The following is an 8,162-nucleotide window of genomic DNA, read 5'->3' on the forward strand; positions in this document are numbered from 1 at the left end:
GTACAGTAGAGTTTCAAAAAAGAGCAAGTAAAAGTCCATTTGATTTACGTATAAAGCATGTTTAAAACAACAACAGTTGTCCCAAAGTGCTGAACAAAATGCACACGTGAAATATATATACATATACAAATGGCAAATGCAAACATGAAACACACAGGACAAACACTATAGATTTTAAAATGCTAGGCCATAGAGGTGAGTTCTGAGTCTAGGTTTGAAAAGGGAGACGCACGGGGCAGACAGTACGCACAACGGTACGCTGTTCCACAGCCTTGGGGCAAATACTGAAAAAGACGTTCCTCTTTAATTTCAACCGGGACCACGGAACAGCCAAGAGTAACATGACTCTGAGATACTAACCTGCAGTCACCACGGCGACCAGCAGCAGACACAGTGCAGCAGAAACCTCCATCTTAGGGTAGAAAACGGGGCTCCAGGACCTCTGTCTCGTGAGTGGGAGCACTGAGAGAGAGATGCCCGTATGAGACAGGGGGATGTGGGGTGAATGACACGGCTGGATAAGGACTACAGTTGTTAAACACATTCTGACTGATAGAGAGCACATTCTGCACTTGAGTTTCCAAAATGCAGACAAAATGTTTTGTGCTTAGACTATGAGTATTTTTGAATGACACCACTTTCTATTGCACAGCTGAGTTATGTATTTTTAAACACAAGCTGCTTAAATGTAAGTGCTTTGCTCCCCTAGATGTTCTTGTCTAATACTATGTCTGTCTGTCGGTTAATCATACGTATCAGGAAAGATGTCCTCATTACGTATATTATCTGTAATCAATAAATATTATTTTCCTCAAGTACATCATAAAATGCATATATTTTAACATGTGGCTTTTAACATGTCCACCCTGTTACACATTCACAAAAGCATACAATCAAAGTGATCTTTAATAAGACTTCATTCATTATTCCAAATGACTGTTGTATCAGTAGAATGAAGCACGCCTGGTGTCTTAGATGTGGTGTTGTAATGTGTTATAGTTTGTGTGTGGTCTATAGGTTAGAAACTTAAATTGTCTGTAGGGCAAATATTTTTTTATTAGTACGTAGATTTAACATAATAAATTCACACAATGACAAAACGATTAATAATATATTCTTATTATTATTATTATTATTATTATTATTATTATTATTATATATAATATAATTTTATATATATAATTAATTATATTTTAACCTACAATGCAGTAAAATAAAAAAGAAATAATTTTCTATTTTTCAATGTGCTCGTGATCGAGGGTAAAATCGCAATGTTTCATATGTATGTCTAATGAACATCAATGAACATATCAGACAAAAAATAGTAGCTTACACATCCACAGTTGGGTATCATGATTATTGTTGCTTATTATTGTTGAATATTGTTGTTGTTACTGCTGTCGATGTTAAAGACGAATCATTGAGGGGTTAGTAATCAACTCGAAAAGCAGGAATTCCCAAGTCCTCGTTTTTATTAAAGCACATGCGCCTGTTGTTCGGACAAATTTGGGAAAACAACGTGGCTAATGTTCACCGCGCATGTTGCGGGACGTCGCAGAATCCGCACTCTTTTGTCGTCCACAGTACAGATAACCGCGCATCATTAATTATTTGTTATTTGTTCATTATCACAGATTACACAGTTCGGTCAATTAGGAATTTGATCACAACATAGAAAATGCAATAAATAAAATACAAATAATTAAACCAAGCGTATGTTTCATAAGCAACGCTACTAGATTATGCGGTTTAATCCATAGGCTACAGTAAATTAATTTCTTTGCCTTGCTTATATCCCACACTAAGCAGCACATTACAGTTGGCGGGCGTTTCACAGTTTAACTTCAAAATATCAGCTATGCGTGTTTTATACACACACTCGTGAAGCTTCGTTTTCGCCTAATGCACTTGCAGTTTCATCTGATCGGAGATGGTTTCGCGTGTCGTTATCTTGCTAGCCATTCACTGAACACCAGCAGTCACCGATATTTCTGAAAGAATTGGGATACAGGCTCGGCTATAGCTGAGTGATATGGGCTAAGGTTAATTCATAATGATGCCCTATTCCAATTGATTTTAATCGTAACTCATTGTCCAAATTATGTTAAATCCCAGTCTTTAAAGTCATAAATAAAATCCTAATAAAGACATGTGGAGGCATTCGTAGGAATCTCTACTTGATTTTATACAATATAGCTGTTCATTACAGAAGCCAAACGACAAAACGATTAAACCCACAAGACAATCGTTATTCGTCATGTCTTTGCAGTCTTGGAACTTCTACAGAATAATACATTACAAACCAATGTTAAGCAACTTGTTATGTCGCTATGAATCATGACATCGCTCTTGATTGGATAAATTATTAATATAAATCTCAAAATCTACAACGTAATGCAACTTACAATTTGATGCTGGTCTTCCCCACGGAGCTGTTCCTCAAATACACGCACAGCGAAGTTTATGTGAACGCACTACCGTTAGTTCAACTGACTTCCACTGTTTCAGGGAAAGCTTGCTTCTTTTACCACTCCCACCGGGGCGAGCGGTGCAGTTTGTCTTGGGCAAATAGGCCAGGGAGCGTGCCAACAGGAAACGCGTGTAGTGTTGAACAGGGCGCGCGTGCAGCGCTCGGGCCACAGTCAAGACGAAAGTTATTTTTAGAATGTTTAATTGCTCAAAGAAAACAACCACGTTAATGAAGCTTTTCGAAAGCATTACGTTTTCACACCACTCTCCATCACCCCCTCAAATGAATTGCGGCATATGCACTTTATACCAAATAGTTTCCAGAACAGTTTTCATGAAACAAAACTCCCCGTAGCAACACATTAATGCAGAACACAATAGACGTGTATTCTTATATTCGGAAATACGAAAGTAAAGCGAAAGAAGAGATCTTCTGTAAACGTATCTTACGTGTTCATTTAGCGCGCGGTTATGAATGGAATTGCTATAATAAGTTAAACATACGCAACAGCGAGCATCTGGGAAGACGCACTGTGAAAATTAGTGCAAAGGCAATAATAGAACATGTGCATTATCGTCAGCGTTAGATTCGACACTCCGAAGTATATCCTGAACGCAGCCAATCAAAAACGGGTTCTTGACACCAAGACCCCAACACCCACTGTCTATCATGCTTTTCAATATTTCGTGAATATCCCGTTTTCATTAACAGCGTGCCTGAATCTGTCGGGTTGATAGTTACTGTGTTTACATTTTACTCACTTTGAATTTATTCTACACTCACGTTAGCCAAGACAGTCATTTATCACATTTCTAATAAAAAATATTCCTAAAATAGATACATTTTCTAATAAACATACATTTATGTTTTTGTAATGGGTATAATCTCTCCCAGTTCATTTCAAATCTCGAATGACGTAACAACATAATTTTGCTTCAGAAGTATACATGGATATCCCTGAGAAATTGGAATTGACTACTAAATATTTTTTTATGAGTTGAGACATATAAAAACTATTTTTTGTGTAAATTATGTATGCAGTCAGGATGTGATTTTCCATACATTTTAACTGAGAACTTTACATTTCTGTCTAACAAACGTAAGCAAGAGCACCACCTGGTGGCAGTATATCGCATTACACATCCTCCCTGTTCTCTCTGCGGTCTCACTCTGTGGTTTCATATTCATTGAGAACAAAATTAAAATGCTCTCCAGCTCTAAAACCCTACGTACCTTTTCCTGAATTAAGCTCCGGTAAGAAGCCAGAAAATCACAAATCACAAAATAACCCCCATGCACCTTAACCCCAATCTGACACAACACCAGCTTTAAAAATAAATTGCAACCCCCTCTCTTCCACATCCTGGCACAACAAAAAACGAATCATCTACCAAAAAAGATTTCCAGTAATGACCTCTTCCTACCAGTTACATAAGGACTGGATGAATGCTGCCTTCTCCATAGTCCCCTGTTCACTCCCAGAGTACCTCACACCTCGCACTGCTTCACTGAAAATTCATTCAAAAGCTCATTAGCCCTCCACTCTACCAACATCTACTTGAAATATCACAACAGCAACAACGCAAAGCGCCAGAGTACTACCCTCTGGTATAGATATCTCTGCCCACAGAGAAGTGGTGTGGGCGCCTGAAAATTCAAGAGGTCTCTATTAACTGGAAACTTATCTGCAAATATGCCTTCAGCTTCACTGCAAACTGCAGACTACAGGAATGTGCATTAATAATAATTATTGTGCATTAGTAATCATGAATGTGCATTAATAATCATTAATGTGTATTAGTAATCATGAATGTGCATTAATAATCATTAATGTGTATTAGTAATCATTAATGTGCATTAATAATCATTAATGTGCATTAGTAATCAGTAATCATTCATGTGTATTAGTAATCATTAATGTGCATTAATAATCATTAATGTGTATTAGTAATCATTAATGTGCATTAATAATCATTAATGTGTATTAGTAATTAGTAATACAGGGCGGCCTGTAGAGTAGTGGTTAAGGTACATGTCTGGGACCCATTATTAATCATTAATGTGTATTAGTAATCATTAATGTGCATTAGTAATCAGTAATCATTAATGTGTCGGTCTCCCAGCGTGCGCCATCAAGCCCCTCCAGCTGGTCCAGAATGCTGCAGCCCGCTTGATCACCAGTCAGCCCAGGTCGGCTCATGTCACCCCGCTTCTCATTGGCCTCCACTGGCTTCCTATTGCCGCACGCATCCGATTCAAGGCCCTAGTGTTGGCATTTCAGGCTGCTAAGGGGACTGCCCCACATTACATACAATCCCTGATCACTCCCTACTCCCCAGCTAGACCACTCCGGTCTGCCAGCTCTGGTCGCCTTACGATTCCCTCTCTACAGGCACCTGGCGGTCGAGCTGCACGTTCACGCCTGTTTTCCGTTCTGGTTCCTCAGTGGTGGAATGACTTGCCTACCACTGTCAGGACAGCAGAATCCCTCCCCCTATTTCGACGCAGACTCAAAACACACCTGTTCAAACTGTACCTTAGTCCCCCCTCCTGATTTACCCCGCCCCCCCCTTCTGATACCCCTATCCCTGTCTAACCCCCCCCCAAAAAAAAAAAAAAAAAAAAAAATTGCACTTATGATGACGACTATATGTTTAGAACAGCAGTCCAGGTGTATTTTTCTAGTTCTGGATGTGATGCTTTGACTTGTGGTAGAACCTATGCACTTGTAAGTCGCTTTGGATTAAAAGCGTCTGCCAAATGACTAAAATGTAAAATGTAAATGTGTATTAGTAATCATTAATGCGCATTTGTAATCATTAATGTGTATTAGTAATAATTAATGTGCATTAATAATCATCAATGTGCATTAGTAATCATTAATGTGCATTAGTAATCTCCAGTTAAAGTACTGCACATTACAATCCCATTCCTACATCCAGATGCAGATTTCTACCTGATGGGAGTTAGCATGCCAATTTTATGCACCTTCTTGTTAGACAGGAGAAAGCTCCATAGGCTCATTGCAGTGATCGATAGCCTAGCTAGTCTGGGATTTAGTCTAGTCTCATGGCATTACCCCGATGTGTTCCGTAAGTGTTGAGGGGTAGATGTGTGTACAATGCAGTGCAGTGTGTATAATGTACATGTGTGTATATAATGTATGTGTGTGTGTGTGTGTATAATGTACGTGTGTTTGTGTATAATGTAATGTACGTGTGTGTACATATTGTACATGTGTGTATAATATATGTGCGTGGGTATATTGTATATTGTGTGAGTGTGTGTGAGTGTGTGTGTGTGTGTGCGTGTGTGTGTGTATGTGTGCGTGTGTGTGTGAGTGTGTGTGTACGTGTGTGTATGTGTGCGTGTGTGTGTGTGAGTGTGTGTGTGTGTGCGTGTGTGTGTATGTGCGTGTGTGTGTATGTGTGTGTGTGCGTGTGTGTGTGTATGTGTGTGTGTGCGTGTGTGTGTGTGTGTGTATGTGCGTGTGTGTGTGTGTGTGTGTGTGTGTGTATGTGCGTGTGTGTGTGTGTGTGTGTGTATGTGCGTGTGTGTGTGTGTGTGTGTGTGTATGTGCGTGTGTGCGTGTGTGCGTGTGTGTGTGTGTGTGTGCGTGTGTGTGTGTGTGTGTGTGAGTGTGTGTGTGTGTGTGCGTGTGTGTGTGTGTGTGTGTGAGTGTGTGTGTGTGTGTGCGTGTGTGTGTGTGTGTGTGTGTGTGAGTGTGTGTGTGTGTGTGTGTGTGTGTATGTGTGTGTGTGTGTGTGTGTGAGTGTGTGAGTTTGTGCTGCAGCAGGGTCTGGTCTCCGAGGCTGAGAGCATCATACATGCAGCAGCCAAGCTATCTTGGCCTCTTAAGTGGCTGCTTATGGGATCTGGGGGGAAAAAACCATTAGTAATTATTACATTACATTACATTATTGGCATTTGGCAGACGCTCTTATCCAGAGTGACGTACAACAAAGTGCATACCCATAACCAGGGATAAGTTCGCTGAAAGACCCTAGAGGGAAGTACAATTTCAACTGCTATCTGTAATTATAAAGTTAGTTATTATGGCCACATTTATTTTTAAACCAGAAGAAACAGGTTGAGTGGATGGGACAGAGTAATCGCCATTTTTAACAGATGTACACCTTCTCTGTACCCCCAACCTCTCAGATTGCCTGGTGAATGGCGCTGAGGCGACTCTGGGCCCTGTTCAGAAGCTGACTGAAGCAGGGTCACACCGACTGCCCGAGGAACAGGGCCGGTACAGAGCGCTCTTCTTCTGTTGGGCTGCAGTCCTGCTTCAACCCGGTCTATGCTGCCCTCTGTTGATCGGAAATCATTTTGCACATATCTTAAACCAAACGCTAACCCATAACATATTAATAGCTAACCGTTATGTGCTGTTGAATAACAGCTTCTGTCATTCCAGGGTATCCAACGGTGTTTCCTCTACTGAGAACATCTGATTTACTGATTTATCAGATTTATCATTTGCACTTGTATTGACATCCCTGAAAGCTGTTTGTAGCAGCACTGACATCTGTGTCTGTAGCAGCATCAACCTATAACCCTGTAGCAGCGCTGACCTTTGACCTCTCTCTGTCCCACTCAAGAGCTGAGGCTGAAGGGTTCAGTTTTGTTTTTGTTCTCACCTGCGCACAGACCTGATGAAGGTAAGATGGCTTCACTGGACAGGGTTTTCACGGGAAGTGTTCAAATATATCTGAAAGTCAGAGGAAAGTTCACAAAACAGGTCTGGAACTTTGTAGACTAAGGCAGCCCAGTAGTCCCATCTCCCTGACTATTGCCCTAAAAATAACTACGAGAAAATGTACTTTGTGTTGGAAACCTGACTGCAGCGCATGTATGATGTCATCATTGTATGAGGTCAGGCTGCAGTCCAGCTATGATGTCATCAGTGTGTGAGGTCAGGGAGCTGGATTTCTAACTCAGAGACTGCAGCTGTGGACAATTCTATGGGCACTGACTGACAGGGGCCTTCAAAAAAATGGTGTTGAGTTTGTGCGGGGGTGGGGTGGCGGCTCCCTCTCGGCCAGATAAGGATGCCCAGTTCTGTCGTTTCACCACCGATATCATTGGTCCCTTGCGATGGAGATGATGAACTGCACATCACGTACCGCACAGGGACAGAAGCTTGTTTGTGAGTATAGCCGTTTAGGACACGCATTTCTGAGGTCCACCGAGTTTAATAGCGTAACGTTTGGGCATGTTAATAGGTTTATCGGTTCGGAATATCGCTGTGTTGACAAAGGTTAAATCAAACAAGTAGAGCGGGGAAATGAAACGGGTCTACATTTGATACCAGTGCTTCATTGCTTTAGTTCGGCTACTATTATTATATATAATTTAATTAACTTTAATGTAATTTCATATAAATCTGAGAGGCTGGTGGCAAAACATCCTTTCGATTAAATAAACTAAAACCCAATAAAATATATTTGCTTGACCAGTCATATATGACAAAAAAAGAGAACTCTTTGATCCACACACTAGTTGCAACTTATTGGTTGCATGCTATAATTATACTGGCTATAAAATTACATTTTAGGCTATAAAATGTAAAATATATGCAGAATTAAACATTCTATTTGTATACGTCCAAGTCCCAAAGAAGCTGCAATCTTCAGGGTCAGAAATCCTGACATGCGCAGTGCCTGGAGGGCAGCTTACGTATTTGACT

This window comes from Conger conger, chromosome 11 (assembly GCF_963514075.1).
Source record: "Conger conger chromosome 11, fConCon1.1, whole genome shotgun sequence".
NCBI lineage: Eukaryota > Metazoa > Chordata > Actinopteri > Anguilliformes > Congridae > Conger > Conger conger.